This window comes from Heliangelus exortis, chromosome 1 (assembly GCF_036169615.1).
Source record: "Heliangelus exortis chromosome 1, bHelExo1.hap1, whole genome shotgun sequence".
Taxonomy (NCBI): domain Eukaryota; kingdom Metazoa; phylum Chordata; class Aves; order Apodiformes; family Trochilidae; genus Heliangelus; species Heliangelus exortis.
In genome coordinates this window covers 125,947,131-125,967,882 of record NC_092422.1, presented here as the reverse complement: position 1 = coordinate 125,967,882, position 20,752 = coordinate 125,947,131, and the positions used below count along the sequence as shown (strand labels likewise).

General features: G+C 39.3%; 1 long non-coding RNA gene across 1 annotated transcript; it reads right to left on the bottom strand.

Annotated features, from left to right (window-relative positions):
• Nucleotides 1-455: 455 nt before the first annotated feature.
• LOC139806284 (uncharacterized) lies at nt 456-9,311 on the bottom strand. The gene is made up of 2 exons (XR_011730204.1): nt 9,031-9,311; nt 456-2,227 (listed from the first exon to the last, which is right to left on the bottom strand). It is a non-coding gene; the product is annotated as an uncharacterized lncRNA (long non-coding RNA).
• Between the last annotated feature and the right edge of the window lie 11,441 nt (nt 9,312-20,752).

The window sequence follows — 20,752 nt, the reverse complement described above, 5'->3', positions numbered from 1 at the left end:
AATTCCCATCCTGATACAATAGCAGCAAAATTTTCCAAAAGAGGTCTCACAGCTAACTGATAAATACAAATGTTTCAAGATGATTATTTTAAATCCAAAAAGACTCAAGTCTGTGTTGGTGGATCCAGATGCATTTCAAGAAACTTGGTCTATATTAGCAAGCTCTCTTTCTGATGGAAATGAATGAACTTACACTGAGGGGTTTTTGTTTGTTTTGGGTTTGTTTGTTTGTTTTTTGGGTCTTTTGGGGTTTTTTGGGGGGTGTTCAGGCTTAGGAGGTTAAATTCATGTAAGCAGTCATGTAAGAAAAAGAAGTACTGATTATATTATTTAGCATGGACTTCACATATTATTTCATAAACTGGTCAGCCTAAGATCAAATAGATAAATGGAAGAAGAAATACTTGAATATAAAGATTTTTGCAGGAAAAAAATAGTCCCAAAGACACCAGTGATATAGAAAAATAATATCAATAGTTTATTAAATTGAAGTTAATTGAAGATTTTAATTGCCTTTGAAAGAAATTACAGGAAAGTTTCATTACAATATAATCTAATTACAAAAATCCTCTACCTAACAAAATTGTCACACAGTTTAAGATAAAGCCCGGTGTTAGTGGAAGCAGCAGAGTAGAAATAACCCTTTTAAAGATCTGTCTTTAAACTATGGCCTAGTAAAACATCAACCATCCACCTCCCATTGACACAGAAAGCTTCTTTAGAACAATTATGAGCATTCAAAAGGGTTCCGACAGTGACCAAACCAGCTCAGCAGCCTGAAACACCTCTCTTTAGCCTTAAGTTCAACTCACTGCAGATTTATGGTCTTCTAATCTTACTTAACCATATACAGCAATAAAAGTGGGAACTATCTTTGCAAGCAGTATATGAGCTAAGGAGAAATTTACCAAAGCTAGCAGAATTAGGTTATTCACCTGCACAGTCATGAGGATCACTCAGTTGACAGACTTATGCTGCAGTTGATTATGGTAAAAAGGGAAAGAAAATCTGAACTATGTGATGCCTGAGTTCTCCAAGCCTCATTGAGGTGTCTACCTAAATGAACCGTGTTTCTTAAGGTTGAAATAGTTAGCAATCTCAGTTAAAAAAAAAGAAGCTTCATAAAATACCTCCTGTTGTCCTGACCAAACCTTTAGACACCTGTTATAATCTTGACAAATTGTTTCTTTTAGCAGGAGAAACTCCTGATTTGAGCTTGATGTTTCTGTCGTTAAATCCTGTGTATTTGCAAAAAATGTGCATGAAGTCCTGTTTCCCTAAATGTGGTAGGAACAATCAGCAGAAGGTTGTTTCTGTGATCAGAAATCCAGCTCTACTTTTTCAGTAGGTATTTTGCTCAACAGAAGCTTTTTCTCTTGGCTTTCTCCCTGGCCACCCACACTGCCTATTTGTTTTTTCCCAGCTTTCTGATTAGTTTTAAATACATAGGTCCTATCAGTTGATCCCTCAGCCTGTGAACATATAATAATTTCCCAGAAAAGTCCTTTGTTCTTCACAAATTAGTTCATGCTTCAGCTTCTCTTTGTGGGATAACTGCCTGGGTGGTGGCCTCTGCTGTTTTGAGCAATTTTACTTCCTTGGGGAGCTTAACTGCTGCTTCTTATTTAGACTGAATGGAGGGTGCCGACCATAACCAGGGGATTAATGAGGCCTGGAATTTTCTGGAGATCAAAGGCAAACTTTATGGCAGCCATTAACGTCTTCCAGCACAGCAATAGCATTCCTGAGAAAAGTCAAAGAAATGCTGATAACAATCAAGATGCAACATCATCTTAATCACCTGTTTCTCCAAATTGTAGTTTTTCCCTCAGGTTATCATGCAAAGTTACACTTAAGATAGAAAAGTAAGTGAAAAACAAACAAACAAAAATTACTCAAAGGTAAGAAGAAAACTGAACAACATATAACAGAAACAAAAAAATTGACCTTGGAAGAAAAGGAGAGAAATAGTAAGATTGTAGGTTTCTGTAATTAAATTTTAGCATCTGTGGGCTTTGATTTACATATGGAAATAAATGATGGCCAGATGCAGCACATCTTGTTCTTTAATCTTCTCCTCAGCACCCCTTTGAAAGTGATTACCTCTTAAAAGTTCCTAAAATATGATAGTTTGTGGCTTGATTTCATTCTGTCAGAAGAAATTGGCATCAGTCAGTTCGTTTTGTGAACATTCCAGCAGCTTAGGAGCTGCGTGAGAAGTCTTCTCCTGTTCAAGGAAAGAGAGATGAAGAGCATACTCCATCCACATTCACCTTTAATCCCCTGGAGTAACTATCAGAGTCTTAAAACAAACAGGTATTTCATGAAAAGAGCCATGGATAGAATAATCTCAGGCATGGGAAAGGAATTAACAATTTCTGCCATTCCCCTGTCTCTGGGCAACAAGAAGAAACAACTGTCCCTCCTCTTTCTCCTTCCTTTCCCCCCAAAAAGTCATGGAGAAAATGAAACCTAACAAGAAGGAACTCTTCTTTTCTAGAAGACAGTCACAACATAGTTCAAAAGAACAAGTGCAGAAGTTTTCCTAGGTAGAAACTCAAATTGTATTTGCCAAATGATTCTTATTTGCCCAATTATAACATCAGCAAAGACTGCAATTGTACTGCTGGAGGCACCAGTTTTCACAGACCATGAGCACCACAAGTTCATATCGTGCACACTTTAATAGGCTGAGCTTGCTGTGCTTGCTCAGAAAACCTGTGCCTTGGCAGTTGCCTATCAAATTATAGCAGCTGAATGTCACATCAGGACCTCAAAGTCCTTAAAGACCTAAATTCATGTATTATGAACAGCAGCAAGCATGGCCACAAAACTGTAAGGCATTTTGAGGAACATCCATGTACAAGCTGCTCTGAGTGCTTCCAGAAAGAGCCTTACAGGAGAAGAAATACAGATTATCTCTTGATGTAATCCTAATAGACTTTATCTTTTTTGCAGTGGAGATAACACAAGAGAAATAATAACAAATGGGATCACTTATCCACTGTTACACCAGCAACCTTGCTGCTTAGCAAATTAGTCTGGGCAAAGCTGTAATAAAGATACAACACTGTGCTTGTAGCACAAATACTTCATAAGACAAGTTAATTATTCTTATACCAAGCATTGTGTTTATTCAGTGATAAGGTTTGATGTCCAAACTGACAGGGACACCCTTGATAAGCCTATGAATAAAGCTGAAAAGTGGGCAATTAGCAAAGTAAAGTAGTAGCATGTCTTACTCAGGCACTTCTACTCCATTTTGTAATGCAATTTTCATTTCACTTAGACGAGCTATTTTCTCAGTTAATTTCCTAATGAAATGCATATTCATATTTGTAAGGAATGTCAATAAATAAATGTATATTAACAGAAATAAATTTGTTGGTGTTTTGATGTTTGGGATTTTGTGTGTCTGTGTGTTTATTCCTTTTATTGGGTTTTTTTGTTGGTTTTGTTTTTTTTTTTTTAATAAAAACATATCATGTTGCAGGTTCTTTTCAGATCTGAAGACTTAGTGGGAATACAAATTCACAGATTCAAACTGTCCACCACAGGATCACTATAAAGGGCTGACACTCAGAGTCTGGTGTCAATTACTTTGAAAATTTAAATTGGAAATTAAAGCCATCTTCAAAAACCAATAAATAAAGAAAAAAATGAAAGCAAAGAATAAAAATATTTCTTTAATGGGATATTTTTTCTTTTTCTATATGTGTAAAGTCTTTTCAATAAGGTTGCTCAGTGTTTTATTATTAATTAAAAAATCTATGTCCAGCTCTTCAGAAGTTCAGAGGGAACTTTGAAAAAGAAAGTGAGTCTGGTCTCAGCTCTGTTAAATGGAAACAACTTTGATATCTTCCAAATGATTGAGACTCGGCAAGTGTGAACCATCCTGAAATGGAAGAACAAGAGCATCTCAGGTTACCACCAGGTGGATCCTTAAGTTTCCTGAGCCTCAGGGAATATTTTAAAGTTGACAGGGCAGTGGTTTGGCTGACACGACATACACAGTGCCTAAGCAGTAGGTAAGGCATAGCCAAAACCACTCCAGAAAACCATAAATGAGGCAGAAGTCGTCTGCTGGCCAGGTGTATTAGTGTTGATTCATTGACTTTTTAGTCATTCATTCAGAATGACAAGTCTTATAGTGTCCTGTGGTTGGATAAGCAGCAAGAAATAATGGTAAGTCTTGGGATGAATGATAAGCATGAGAAAACATGCCCGGGTTGTTATCTGTCTTAAGCAATAGAACAGCAGCTCTGTACTCCCAGGTTTATTCACAGGTCTGTATGAAAACCACTCTTCCTGTAAGCATGCAATTCCCACTGGGGGTTCAAGAGGGCAGAGGCAACATAGAGGAGAAGCTACACACTGAAGACTGGGCCTGCATGGCAATATCTGAAAGAAAAAGGCAATTTTACTACTGGGTCCAAAAATCAACAAGACACCTAAGGTTGGGGTAGTGAGAGACATGCACTGAGTTTTACAGAAGCTACAGATTGCTGGTAGTATTCCTCTTTACTGTCTTAACTGCTCAGCAGCTTGCCAGACAACAGTAAGCCCAAATTAATTTTCCTCTTCTGCCAGAGGGGAACTCAGTTCCCTCTTAACATGTCCAGGAAGAGCTATAATCAGTTGGCTATGTCTGATGGCTGATAATACTAAATATTTCTCTCTGTAGGTGTTCCACTTTGCCTGATTTTCTTAAATTGATTCAGGGGGTTTGTGAATGAAACAGACATCATGGCCAGACACTTAGAACACTTAAAGGAGGTAGGCACTTACTTGGATCGACTATCACCTGCACGGCTGAACTGCTTAACTCAGTCCCTGGATCCAGAGAACCAATAAAAATTATTGCATACCTCCATCTGATAGATACTGTCCACCCAGGGGGCCTCTAAAGCTGGCTACTGAATGGCCTGGGTTGCAACCTTAACAACCTAATTCTAAGAGCATTTTCATTCACAGCCATGAAGCACTAAGAAGAGCTTGTCTAGGTGTGCCCAGCAACCTCCTAGCACTCAAACCAGTACTTTCCAGACTTCAGTAATCCCCCATTTTGCACCTCGAGTCTGGACAGCCAACTCCTCCTCTCCCTGTGTGATCTGGTCCAGCACCATGCATAGTCACAGGGAAAGGATGTAGAGATTTTTCTCCTCATTGTTCACACCAAATACGTGGAAGAAGGAAGCTGTCCAACCCCAAGGACAATTTTTTTCTAGTTCTCATTGTAACCTACAAATAGGACTCCAGGCTATCTACCATCTGAACTGTCTTCTGCCAGACTTTCATCAATGGTCTGAGAAGATGGTATAACAATCAGGAATAACAACTGTATTTCTTAAATTTATACATAAAGTAGATTCTGACACAGACGTTCAGGCCAGTTTCCATTTCTTTTGGCCTTGGAAGGACTTGGAGAAATGTGACCCATATGCATCAGGTACATAAATACATCATCCAATTCTCTTTGACAATGTGTGCTTTATATGTGAGTAGAATATGAGGAATTCGTAGCCATGCTGTTAAGTAAGAATATCTTCTAAGATGTGACACACATGTACCACTCAGTAAAACCTGTGCAACCAAAGTAAATTCATTGGAAGTGCACTTCCCCAAATAAGCGCAAAGAAGTCTGAGAAAAATTAATACAATAATTTTTGTTTCTACCATCTGTTATGATACGAAACAGTTCTGTGAGGACAGGAACTTATCAGAAATTTTTAAATTTCCAAGGAGAAAACAGTATAGACTAGTACACATAAACACCTCTGAAGATGAATTGCTAGTAAAAATATCTGACCTGTTTCATGTGAATTTTGATCATTCTAAATTGTGAACAGAATATACTTTTTTCTCATTTCCACCCTTATTTTTTTTAATTGATTTGTTGCTATGTACCACAGCTACAAATTCCTAATATTGCTCCATATTGGCCTATTCCTATAACTTCTTTGCACTCTGGTCCTTGGCAGGTAGACCCTTGTGTGGGTAATCAGGCACTATCCGAGCAAAGCAGGGAATACCTTATGTGACACATTGTACTCCATAACAGTGAGGTGCCCAGCTACAGCCTGGTAGTAAACTGAAGAATGGAATCATAGCTGTTGGAGAGACATGAAGACAGTTTGGGTTAAATGATCCATTTCAGGCCAGCCACCCCATTACACCACAGAATATTCAAGATGGATTTTGATTTTCAAGACTATATGAAGGGCCTAAGTCTCATTTTTCCAAAGGGCTTTGGACCACATGTAGCTTTCCTATTTTTGTTACCTCACTAAGGCATTAAATTTATTGATATAAACATACTAGCCTGTATTCAGGGATTCATATAGAAGGTGAGTGAAGGTTCCCAGAACTTTTTTTTTTTTATTTACTCTATGTTTACTGTTACATTTATTCAGTCTAGGCACCAAATTTACTTTGACAAAGGCATTTAGTCTGCATAAAAGTGTTTTTCTATCTGTTTACAATAAATATTCTCTTTCATATAGTTTTCAGTCAAACAAAATCTGAAATTCATATGATTAATGCATTATTTAATAACATATTTCTATTAAGACTAATCTGACATTTAGAAGTAATGCCATACCAAGCCCATCATGCATTTAAGAACTATTTCAGAAATACTTTATTGTGGTTGTATTTTGCCCAGAAGCTTCAGGTGTGGGGAGGAAGCAGGCCTGTATTTAAAGGATAGAGATTGTCTTGTTCCTGAGTATTTCCCTGTGGCCCTTGAGTAATATTTTGTTCTCAGAAGAGCCTGAAAATCTTGACAGAACCAGCGTTAATTGGATGATGTGCCTGTCCGAGAGAAGGATTAGGTAAAAAGAGAACTTGAAATCTCTGTGGTTTGAAATCCCTGCTTATGCATATTTAGACAATACAGTAATTCCAGCCACTGCTTAGGAGCAAATTAAACAGGATGGCACATTATAAACGCCTGCAAAAATAATTTTTTTGCCTGGTTTGGGAGCATTTTTAAGGGGATCTACTGAAAGACAAAAACCTATTGGGAAAGCAGGGGAGGAAACCTATTTCTGTGAGAGCTAAGCCAAACCAAGCAGCTTACAATTATTTATTGCTTCTCTCATTATAGTTTCATGAGAGCTGTCTGAAGATGAGAAAGCCGTGTTTCCTACTGTATGGCAGGGAACAGATTGTTGGCACTCAGTTACTGGTAACTAATAATAGTGAGAGACAATTAAGTCTTCAGCAAGGCACACCTGTCAGTCAGTAAACATTCAGCTGCTCCCGAGCTTCCAGATGGCCCCGCATACAGCAAGCTAAGGTACCTGCTTTCTGGGTCTGGTTTTCTCCATTTGTTTGCTCGAGTGTGTCACTGGGGTTTGGTTTTGCTGGGGGGAACCACACACCATGGGGTAGGGCATGGGCTTGCCATTGGCACCATTAATACTGCCAGCTCCAAGAACCTGTTGTTGCTGAAATCGATACCAGTGTGAGGTTAAAAATGCATGGAATGAGAAGGCTACCCTTTGAAAAAGGATACCTTTTCTTTTTTTTTTTTTTTTTTTTTTTTTTTTAAGCTGTTGCAAAAGCACAGGCTACTGTGTTCAGACAAGTCACCAAGAGCTGGTGATGGAAAAGGTTACAACTCCCAGTGTGATCTCTTAAGCAATCTCATGTTTCCCAACAATGGAGTGGAAAAATCAGTTGCAAAGCTGTTTGCTGTATTTCAGTCACATAACTCCAACCTTTCTCACCAGCTATAGCATAAACAGCTGACTTGGGAAGAGAGAGATCTGAGGTGTGGGAAGCAGCTGAGAGTGGCCAGTTGTAAAAATCTGATGTACACTAACAACTGTGCCTTTTCAAGACTGAGTAAAAAGCAGGAGGACTCTGATAGGAAATTAAATACTAATTGCTCTCCCCTTTAATTTGCACAATTTTCAATGCTTATTTACACCTAGATGGCCAACTTTGTTGATTAGATGTGTAATATGACAGCAAAAGTTACCCTGTGTGCACCCTGTGGTGTCTCCTCTGAAACACCAGAGGACTCCATCCATGCCCCTTAGCTATTTTGCTTCATGGTATTTAATGTACATGGATGTATTTCCTACCCGTATTCCCCTATCTGCATTCAGGAAGTACTCAGGAAAGAGGAGAGCCAAGAACCTGCTGCTGTAGTCATAGAAGCAATTTGTACATGATAAAAGCACCCGTTTTACATGGTAATACTACCAAGGGAACCCATCAGAGCCCAGGGTCCCTTGGACTAGGTGCCATACAAGTCTGTGGAAAGAAGCATCCCCTATATGCAGAAGTTCTTAATTTAATTTAAAATAATAAAATGTGATTGGAAGAAGAAAAGCTTGAATTTCTGTAGGCATCTTAGACAAGCTTTTACTTATAAGGTATTGCTGTATTGCACAAAAACTTCATTTTAAATTTTCCACAAGTTATGCAGAACATCCCACTTTGCATCTCTGTTCTGTCACACAGAGCAGGGATTTGCTCCAGGGAGAAAATCTATTTTACTGTTAATTTCAGGCCTTAGCTACAACACATGTATCAGCAACCTAATCACAAATTTGATTTCCAGAAATTAGTTTAAAAATTCTTTTCCAAAAAGTCTTCTCTCAAAAGACACAAAAGCCTCTGGGTTGCTTAAAGTTTATAAAGTATTTTCTTCCTAACATAAGCATAAAGACTGATTGTGCCCTCTTCTGTCCCAGGGTAAATTCAGTGTCTTTACTGAGATCATAGCTGTTCCTCTGCTGCCCTCCTGATATGCATGAAGAGAATAAATCAATTATCTTCTTTTTTTATTATTTCAAGCATATTTTTATTTAGTCTAGAGCATGGTCACAATCATAGTAAAACTTATTGAGCTACCTCAAAAGGATGCATACACACACAACAAAAGACTTTCTGGAACTCTGGAACGTAGTGACATTGACAGAAAAAGAGTCAAATTTTTTAAAGTGAGAGAAAGTAAGAGCATCTAGAGAGTATCTTGTAGGGAAAGAATAAGTGTCTGTCGGTGTCAGACCTTACCTTTCACAAGCCCATACGAAACATTTAAACAGGGAGAGGCAGAGGCTGAATGTTCAAGAAATGCACAGATGGCCTCTGTATATTTCTTTAGAATGTCACTTTGAGACTCTCTTCTACTAATTCACCCTGAAAAAAAGCAACTGAAAACAAAGTTCATGTTACAAGTGTTTGAACATCAAAGGCTTCTCAGTAACAACTTTGTATTGTAAAAAAAATACCAAACAACCAAACAAAAAAACCACATTCATTCCGGTGTCTCCCACTCTGCATCCCTGTGCCCAGCTGGCACGTCTGTGATGTGGAATGCTGCCCAGGAGGAAAGATTTCCAGGGAGCCTTAATCTCTAAATCTAAACCAGGATTTCCTCACTGAGCAGAAGCAGCTCAATCCCTCATGCCACCCCCTCCCGTGTGCCTTCGGCACTGATGCAACCACCAGATGGTGGCATTTCCACTACAGAATGTACCAGTGCGGCATCTCAATTGGCAAGTACTTAACGTGATTCACACCGCTGGTAGCAGGTGTCTCATTTTTGCTGCAAAAGGCAGCAGTGTTTTAAAAGGATTTATGATTGAAAAAAATAAAAAAAAAAAAAGGCCAACAGTTTTGCAGGACTGTTTCCACAATACCTAGCAACATCAAGAAGGCAGTAACTGAGAACCAGAGGAAGCTGTCTCTGAGTGCAGCGTGTGACAGGCAGACAGAAGTATTTTTCTCCTGACTTACCTGATGGCATCTGAGTCATGTCCCTACTCCTGTGGATGTCTCCCTCTGCATTCATCACTGGAGCTTACATCCAGCTCAAGAAGAAATGTTGCTCGGGACACAAGGATTACATCTCAACAGTGGGGACAAATTAAAACCTCTATTATCTATGTACCTACAGTCACTTTCATCTCTTCTCCCTCCATCAGCAGATGTGCCCCACAAAGGCACTTGATGGGGACAGTTGGATACCGCTCTCTGCAGCCTTCTGCAAACTGCCATAGACTTATCCTTAAAAAATAACTTAATAACCATTAATTTCAAGCTAATTTCTTCCATAGATCTTATACAGCATCAAGGGCTCAAACAGAAGTAATAACGTGGAGTAGTGTTTTTCACCCTGACATTTTTTGGAGCAGAGACTCTTTTCCAGTTGACATCCAGGAAACATATTCCTAAATCTTAATTATCATCTTAATTATCATCTGTTGTAACTCCGAAAGTATTTATTAGGAACTGAAGGCTGAAAGTGTCCTCCTGGATCATAAGGTACATTTGGTAACCAGCCTCCTACTGTCTGTCCCTTAATAATTAACTACTAACTGCCTCTACTCTTTCTCTACTTGGAAGCAATTCCAGGATGTCAGGAATTTTCTTCTGTTCTTCAGACTAAATTTGCTCATGGCCAGTTTGTACCCATTTGTTTTCATGATTGTGTTGATGACTGGGGTATCAGTTTCTCCTTCCTTATCTTTCATTCCTAGGTTATTCTATGGGATGGTGTTATTCCACCTCAGTACAAATGACTGACAGTTGTCTATATGAATGAACTGTGGACCTCTGAGAACTCTTAGAGAACTGTGTTTATCAGTCTCTCATTGTTGCTACTTTTGCACCTCCTCTCCTCACACCTGCATTTACTCAGACACATACATCCTCCATGTGGCAATAGAGAATGAGTATTTTATGGCTTTCATCTCCTTACACCTTTGCCCGAATATAGCTGCACTATCTGAACTCTAATTCAAAAGGGGTTATGCCAGAAAAAAAGAGTTGTTTCAGTGCCACCATTGTCCTACTTGTGAGGAGTGACTTTCCACAGCTCTGCTATTGTAGCCTTCAATTGCATAAGAAGCCTTTTGCCAGTAGAGTAAACCAGAAATTCTTGTGTAAATACAACCTTGTTCAACATCCTGGCAACCCTGGCACAGAATGAATAGAGCAAACAGCTTGCTTCCTCACCCCTGAAAATGGATCTGAGCACATTAGCTGGTGCTGTTGGGCAACAGGAACAGACATTTCTTGCCTGGTACTGCCTGTGTCATTAGTAGGTGATTTCAAACTCAAGAGCCATAAGCTGGAAGACTGAAAAAAAAAAACCTCAATTAACAAAGAATATTTTAGTGCAATTTAACCAAGAGCACATCTATTGTTTCATCCATTCAGTTGTATTTGATGTGCTGTTTCTCCAGCGCATGCTTCTCTTTATTACACCTGCACACTAGGAGACACTGTGAGCAAGGGCATGGACCTGAGCCTGCAGTTTACCCATCTGGCACCGGAACAGTGTATGCAGGGAGAGAGATATACAAAACTTTTCTGAAAATCTCTGTTGAACAAGAAAAGCTGTGGAAATCTAGGGAGAGAACGGGCAAATGGCATCCAGACTCTTTTATTTGAACACCGTGGAAATTTGGCTTAAGAAAAATTACTTCCCTAGACTGGAAATCATAAAAGTAGGTATTTTTTATCTAGTTTAGCAAAACTATTCCTTCTCTTTGAGAGCTTTTAGTGACTCACAGGAAATGGGTCTGCAAAGTGCAGTTGCTAAACTGTGCAGGAGCTTTTTATGTGGAACAAGGGCGGGTCTGGTCTCTACCTCTCCATCTCAAGTGATCTAGCTGTGGATACAAGCAGCACACATGCCAAGGGAGACCAGCCAGCTAACAGCAGATTTTCTCCTGAAAGTTTTATTTTATTTTGTATTTTGCACCACCACAAGTGAGAGAACATCCTTCAGAACTGGATGAATGCTATTGTATGTTCACTTAAGAGCAGAACTTGGGTAAAAGCTAAAAGATTCCTCCAGGCATATTACAAAGCACGCCAACAACATAGTGCATTGGACACTTAGAACAAGATAAAACTTTTTCCACATCCTTCAGCTAATGTAGATTAGAAAAGTACTCTTAGGACTCTGTGATTCTGTGACACTCAAGAAAATTAAAGCTCAACCCTTATGGAGCTAACATTAAAATCCCATTTTATTGCAGTGCAGCCATTATTTTACTTTACAACTGGTAAAATGTCACAACAGCATCATAGATCATTACTCTCAAATACTATTCCAATTGCACTGGGTTTAAGTCTGCACTTCAGATTATTGCTTACCCTTCCTCTGACTGTTCTCACAGACACATGATATGCCTTCCCTACCACAAAAGATAGTGGACATCTAAGCTTTATATCAAGTGTTGAAGCCACCTGTCCTTATCTTTTATATTTTGCCACTTGACCCAGAAAACCAGTGCATAGGAAAAAAAAGGCCTTTTTTCATCGCTTACCCCACCAGTGAAATAAAATCTTAGCACCATTCAAAGAACTAGAAATTGTGCTGTTGTTTTTATTGGGTCATGATTTCTCTCTAAAAGGTTTGGCTTTGGCAGTTATCTAATCTCCATTTCATTATAATGAAATTATAAATAAGATGTCCATTAATTCCCTCATTTTGAACAGATTATAATAAAACCTGTCTCCTTCATTTTGCTGAAGCCTGAGAGGTAAAGTATTGAGTTTTCCAAAGTACTCAGTAGATTCAAGTCCTATACCTGATTTCAGGCTGTCCATTGCTTTATAACTTTCAGAAAAATATAATCCAAACCTACCTATAAAATTATCTTTAAACTCATTAAACAATAATAATACCCTCACTACTTAGCAAACCAAATGGCATGTGATTATGGGGTGGCAACTAGACATATGTATTTTGCTCACACAAAATATATAGAAAATATTAACTATATTAAATATAGAAAATATCGAATCATTAATGTGGAAGTAGCAGTATTATAATTTCTGTACACACATTTATACTGACAAAAGCTGAGTAACATCCCTGAAAGACAAAGAACTGCAATCTGATGTCAGACCTAGGAGGCAATCTTTTCAGGTGAAAAAGCACTGCATGCTTGGTTAGCTAAGCTGGAAAAAAATTGGGCTTTCTTAACTGCTGAATCTAAAGGTAGAAAATCCTAGGTAATTGCAGTGTTTAAGAGCACAGAGGTGGTACAGATCAAGAAAGATTCACAGAGTAACCCAGTAGGCACCTGGGTTGCAAAAGAGGAGCCTAATTTTACAGCAGCTGGAGAATTGTGTTCAGTTTGTCTGTCAGAAATGGACAAACAGGACAGTGGGAAGCAGAGAGGGAGAGATGCTCCATGACTTGATGGAAAGATAAGGAATTCTGACACAGAGGCCCAAAACCCAAACAAAATCTTTTGAATGGAAAACAAAAGAAAAAATGCATCTGGGATTTAGCACACTGGTTCCCCCCACCTAGATCTGCATGTTTTCCACTTCAGTAAAATGAAAACTAACATCCTGTTTAATCTCACGTAAAATGTGTGTGTGTGTATCTAGGTACACTCCCACCCTTAAGACACAAGAGCCTGTAGTGGCTCAGGGAAAGGTATTCCTGAGCCCCAGGGCAGATGTCAGTGGTTGTGGGAGCACAAAGCAGCAGAGCTTTCTTCCCGTGAAGGCATATCCCCATATCCAGGTTACAGAAAGGTGCAATGTTGCTGTCTACCTAAGCAAGAGGAAGCAAGAGGAACCTGCAGATGACACCAGGTGGGGTGGAGTGACACTGATGATGTGGCAGCCTGGCAAGGGTCCAGCTGGAGAGAGCACTTAGAAGATGAAACCCTTACCTAAGGTGATTAAACAGAGTCCCATTTACTTCAGCAGAGCTATGACATTTTACACTAGGGGAGGATGTGGCCCCGTTTTCTTCCTCTGCTTCATGTTCTTATTCACGGTCCACGGGAAGGCTGAGATTGTGATCACATTACGCCCTGTTTGAGACAGGCAGACCTGTACACCTGCTGTTACTCCCTGTACACCTTCCTTTCTAGTTCACTGGGTATTTAATTGTGTGCTTTCATTTTATGCTTATGCAAGGACAATCATGTCTCTTTAAATTTCTACGTATTAGCATTGTCCTCTAATCCTAGCCTCAAAAAAGCAGAACAAAGGCAGTAAGTAAAATCTGTTTTACTTGAATGAATTCAGAATGTGGGTTTTTTTAAAGGCGAAACACCAGGCTTTCATTAGCAGAGCAGTGAGTCACCAGATCAGCTGTACCCAGAATAAAACAGAACTGCATCCATTGAAACTGAAACTCTGCTTTCCCTTAATGGGTTTGTGTCTCTGAGGGGAACTCAGTGAGAGAAAGAGTTCAGCATTTCAGGATGTCGCTCCTTTCTCCTCAGCCATACCACTGTGAGGCTTTCTGGAGTAATATTTTTGCGTTCTTAGAAACACAAAAGGCATATCTGATGCAAAACAATACCCCCCCACTCTTAATTGCTAGCAAAAAAGATCTTCATCATGAAAATATTAACGCAAAGGGTATTGCTACAGTCATTCCTGATATTATATCATATTTTCTCATACTTGTAATCAACAGTATTTTTTTAGCACAGCAAAACACTATTCAAGGAGCACAGGCTACCCTCTAGAATTCACAGTGTAAGGACAATAAAGGCATGAAACCTAAAAAAGAAACCAGCATAGTAGCAAAGGGACAGAGTCGCACACACTTGATTACCTTTATGAAAATTCTCTTATTCCTAAAGTAGTCCCATTGCCCTCATAGATATTTGAGGACTTAGGTCTTAAAATCATATCAGCATTTTTCCTAAACTTTGGATTAAAATAAGATGATGTGAAACTGCTTTGTATCAGCTACCTACCTTGGAACCAAATCAAACAAGTGATCATGCCAGTTCTCCAGAACCAGACTTTGCCTTCCTTTGCTGGAATTTTCATTAGGACAGTGCTGTGTATTGGAAGGATTTGGCTGTGTATTGTAAGGATTCGGAATGTGATTTAACTGAAAGAACTGACAAAATATTAGGTTTGCATCATTATCTACTGGCCCTTTTGATACCTGCTTGCTTGCTTCAGAAAGCAAAGCCCAGAACCCAGTAAAGTTACACATTCCCTTTAATGTGTTATACAACAATTAAATCAAAACCAAGTACTTAATAACATATTAATAAAATCCAAATTTGCTTACAATGTTAAGAAATGTTCTTACATTCATAGTTGTTACTCCACCTAAATAATCTTACCTTCAGAAACGGAAAGTCAGTGGCATGCCCAGGGCAAAATGCAAAACACCCCAAAACAAAACAAAACAAACAAACAAAAAACCCAAACAAACAGTCTTCCCCAGCTTGGTAACTATGAACTCTTTAAAAAGTACCATTTTATGTAATCTTATATTTGTAAGGCTTACAATTGTTACACTTGCAAATGTCTGGGCTTTATCTTGATTTACCTAAGATCTTGGGAGGTTACTTAAAATTTCCTTTCAGGAAGCCTAGCAGATTCTGACTTCTACTATTTGTGTATGCATTTGCTGTCACAAGAAACCTCTCTGGCTGCCAGCTGCTGTATCAATTCCTTGAAACAGCAGACAGGCAGGACAAGCCAGAGCAGTCAGAAGGTTGCTCTAATTGAAGATGGGACACTTACCTGGCATATGACTCCCTCGGCACTCTCTGTCCTTTGCTCGCTCTTAGTTTGCCACCACAAAGGAATATCACTAGAGTTGTTAGAGTTGGACAGTCACAATATAACCTTATTTCAGCATAGAATTAATCTTACCTGTATATTTCTAGTGGTTTAGGCAGTCTTATGAATACCACCTGCATATTTTCTCCAAGTACTTCTGAAAGTACTCTACCATCTGATACGTTTCCTTTATTTGAGAGCTTACCTTTTTTTTTTTTTACTTTTCTCCATGTAAAATTAATACCCCTCTCAGTATAACAAGACTGCTTTGGAGATCTCTAAAAGTTTAGGATTCTCTTTGTGGTCTGAATTACATGGGTAACCCAAATGCTTCTAAGGCTTTTGTCAGAAGAGCCCCTCAGCACTGAAATTTCCTTCCTTTATAGAGAGCTAACTATCCACATGCAAATCCAGATCAGGTACAATAAAACTTAGCCAACCAGCTACTTTCAGTGTAGGCATCCTTAAATGGATGCCTGTGTTGAGAAATTATATATTTCTTTTTCAGAAATGCAGACTATCAACACCACAACAAAAAACCACAAATGCTCAGCATCTGTGTAAACCAGACCCTTGTGTTACTTCAGGCTGGGCGTTCATAACGTAGGGTGGAGAATATGCATGGATGAATTTGGAAATGCAGACTTCCTTCTGCTGTGCTAGCAACAAATTGCTCTGGCAGCCATTTCTCCCTCCATCACCTGTGAGGTTTTCCTCAGCATTCCCTCCAAGCCCATTATGGTTTGTGGCACAGAGGACAGGGAATTCAATGCAACAGTCAACTCTCAACAGCAACCAAGTAGGAATCCCCTTAGGCCAAATGTTTCCACAGGTATGTACACTCAGATCCCTCTAATAGCCCTCTAAACCTAAAGAAAGTATTTTAAATGACAGAAGGGGGGAACACTACTGTTCTGTCCCTTAAAGAATGATTACAGTCATTATTTGAAGCCTGGAAATTGCTGAACAATAATTTAGAATATTTTTTTCAAAAGTTTAATCGTAATATAAATTTCAACAAAAGAGGACTGTGACAGAAGAACTTGATTATGAGATTCACTTTGGGGTCTCCATGTTCTATTTGTAGTTCACTGCCTCTTAATATATTTATTAGTCACATTTTGCAACATCTTACGTCACTTGTGACTGCAAGATGTGATGTGACTAACAGAGAAGGGAACTCACTCACAGTAAGATATAGCTAAGTATAAATACCTACCTTCAAACAAAAAAGAGGAGTAGAAAGAAGGAGAAAGAAATTCTCTGTGATATGTATTTTTAGACAGATTCATAAAAAACACATTTTTGGAATGGCTTTGATTAGTCATTTTACTCTTTCAGAACTTCAAGTACATTATTACAAGCTGTCTCCATCTGTCAAATCTCTCTTAAGTGATGCAGAGATCTACATAGAGAGAAGAAAGGAATACCAGATTTTCCTTATAAAGCTCTAGGCCAGAAGCACTTTAAAATTTTTTAAATTAAGGTTGGTTTTTTCCATTGTTTTTTTGTTGCTGGATTTTTTTTAGGTTAGACACTTGTAGTACAGTTAAAATTTCCTGTGTTCAGAGCACAAAGCAAGAAATGTCCCTAGAGAAGCTTTATACTATAGACAAATCACCTCTTCTGTATTTATGTGTCCTGCTTAACAAGAGTATGTTTGTCAAAAGGCAGTAGTCTTGAATTCACTGCTGAAAGAAAAACTGCTTAAAAGATGAAAGCAGAGGTAGTTACTGGGTCATTCTTGAGAAGATGAATGCATTAAATGTTTCCATATATAATTCCTGTGTCTTTGAGTGTCTTTTTTGGGGGGGAGGGGGGGAATAAAAATCAATAAAGCAGAAAATTAGAAATATTTTTATATTTTTCTACATTTCTATTGCATTTTCTAGTAATATTAGCTTTCAAGCCTTCTTCCCTAATATTGATTTCTGATAGCGTGCACATGTTAGAGGTACGTGCACATTACTGCATGAGTCAGTTGACAAGAAAAAGGAAGGGCCCCATGCCTATGCACTCGCTGTTGAATGCATTTGCAGATTGCTGTTATGTCTCATAGCATAACAAAATAAGCTCTGGAAGCAGAAACAGTCAAACCACCCTGGCTGCTAAGAAGTGTCTTTGCTTTCTTCAGTTAGCATCGAAAATATTAGTAGAAAAACAGCCTCTAAAAATAGGCGGGTGAGGTCATGCTGTAGAGGTGTTTAACTAAACCTGAAAATGTCGAACACTGATTACAGTGGACTGAGACTCTTCCCTTACCACTTAACAGCTAAAGGCTATCACTGCTCGGTAGCTACTATATTTTCCTTTTCTTTTTTGCTTTGAGGTCACCTACAAGTCTTATATTCTGCATTGCCCTGCCTGAAGAATGACTACAAGGAATGTAAGCAGTTGTTCCTCATCGATTCAGTAACTCTGCAATCACTTCACTGCTCCAGCACTGACTATATGAACAATATTTCCTACCACATGAAGCTCAGTGGATTTCTTACTGAGAGCAACAATTCATTCAGAGAAAATAGTGTGAATGTCAATGGAGAAAACTGTGTGAATATCAATGAAGTCTAGGTAATTCTAACAAAGAAAGGGTGTCAAGTCCTTTCTGCTGAGACCTGGTCCTTTGGGTGATTTATTGCCCCTCGACATTCACTGAAATCTGATATTCAGCAAATGGCAAGAAAAGTTTTCTAAATGATAGATTACAGGGAAAATAACTGTCAGAATATCAAATCCTGAAAACCAAGCAATTTCTGTTTATTTGTTATCAAGGTTTTAACAAGAGACTTGTTATCAAGTCTCTTTCATATAACAAAATTAATATCAGTTGTTTGTGACTTCCTCATCTCAATAGATAGCTTAGGAATTGCTGCAATCTTCTTCTGCCTTTAAACCATTTCATGACCAGTCTTTCGTCATCTACCAATATACAATTTATACAGCTGAAATGTGCCTTTAACACAAATCAATGGTGAAGGGATCAGATAAATCTCTGCTATAATTACAGGGCTTCCAAGTGAGCTGCAGTAGGGTGAATTTGACTTGGGGCTGTATATTTAGCCTGGAAACAACCAGCCTGGGCATCTCAAATCGGACAGACCCGGCACATGTGCAAACGCTACAGCTGCCACCAGGATGCAGATGCTAATAATTCAGAGGCTTTGTACCCTGTGATTATGCACGGGCTGTGTAGTGGTTCAGATTAAAGAGTTAAACAAAGTGCTTCCCCCCTTCCCCTCCTTGCGGAAAGATAATTCAAACCCATCTGATATTTGCAGACAGTTGGACAGCAGCTGAGGTTTCATTAGGAATCCCACGTATGGCCAGAAGCAACATACACCTCGGTGTTTCCGGGAGCCGCAGACAGCCAGAGCAGATGGTTGAAATCATCATCCCCAGACGGTCATCAGGGGAACCTCAGGCCACATGCTTGAGTTTTTCTCAATGAACCGCATAGCAGGCAGGCAGGCGGGCGGGCAGGCATCGGATCCATGTGACGGCAGCTGCCGGGTCCTGTAGGAGCGGGAGGCGGTGGAGCGGAGGCAGCTCTGGCAGGTTATTAACAGGTCACGCTGTGACATTAGCAGTCCGGAAACATCGCCTCTCCCAGGGGGCTAAAACAAAAGCAAGGGAGAGGTTTCTCATCACTCAAACACAGCTGAGTGCTTGCAGATTGCAGCGCATAATCTGCTTGGCAACAGCGGAGACGCTCTGCTATCTGATTTCTCTCTTTCTTCTGGCTGTTTCCATTAGAAATGTCAGAAGGAATCCTTGATGAAGGAAATGTCCTATGCAAATCTCAAGGGAGGAAGAGCGCAGCTTCCCTACGATTTTCAGAATGAGAACCGGAGGCGAGGCTGATAGTGATGTCTTGAGCTGCCTCATTCAGATGTCCCCATCCTTTTTGTTCCATCGGTGACATGCTAGGCACTGCCTTGCTCATTGATCATCGTGCGCCTGTCTGAATCACTGAGACCCTTCTGTGAGCACAGAGACGTGCTGCAACTGTCTGCCTCATTAGAGGGAAACTCTCCTAGGTGATATTTTGGAGATAGCAAGGCATTTGGAGGAAGAGTATTAAAATATGGCATTTGACAAGCCGGAGAATTTTATGTATCATTACCCCAGCCCTAAAACTGCTCACCTTTTTTCTGTCATCCCAACCCTCCCATGCATAGCCAGCCATGCACATCGGTCTGCAGATGGAAAGCTTCCAAACCCCAGACCTTCTTTAAATGTTCCCTGTCCAGAGCTGGAACACTGGGGTGGTAGTACTTGGTCAAGCACTCCGGAATTACATCCTGGAGAGCAGAGTAATATAAATATAGAAAGTTATATATGTGTGTGGGTTTGTGTGTACAGAAATAAGTGGGTGAGTGTTTGTGCACATGTATATTTGTAAATACAAAAGAAAAAAAACATTACTTCATACCCAGAAACTACTTTCTCTTCGATTGCTTATACATTCTAAGTATAAAATGGAGTTTATCCAGATCTGAACTGCAGATATTTGGAGTTAAATATGCCTTAAGATTTTTGTTATGCTATGTGAAGTTCTTCACCAACTACCTTTCTCTATAGAACAACTTTTATCTACCTCCTTTGCAGGACTTTTTTTGTCTGTTTTTTTGTTTGTTAGTTTGTTTTCTGCCTTGCACATGAGAAAGCCATTGCTCACACTCCTTGTTTTATTTTCTACTGTGCCAAATACTTCATTTCTCACTCTTTTGCTTGCCTGTTCAACCAGGTAGCTCCTAGTTTGGTAGATCTCAACTGATGCTTCTCAGCTTCTCCAACAAAACTGATTGCTCACTGGACCACTGCTTAGTACAATAAATCCTAAGTCTTGTTCTAAACATCCTTCCCAGTACATCCATTCTTTGTGTTTTGCAGAGAAAATATGAGTGTGGACAGTGCAGTGTCTGATACACAGCAGGTTTTCAGGATCCATCAAATACAAACTTCACAAATTGCCTGTCCAAGCAGCAGAAACCTGGATTTCCCATGGAAAAACTGACCATCTGTCTGGGACTTCCAGGAGCCAGGAAGACTGGCTGTGGAAGGAAGCTGAACTTGGTACTGTAAATTAATTACAGCACTCAACAGTCGAATTTGCTTATTAAACCCCTCTGGAAGCATTTACTCATGATAGCAACATGGGCTGAACACCCTGAATCTGAAATCACTTTGTCACTCTGTTAAAGATTAGATAGCCCAA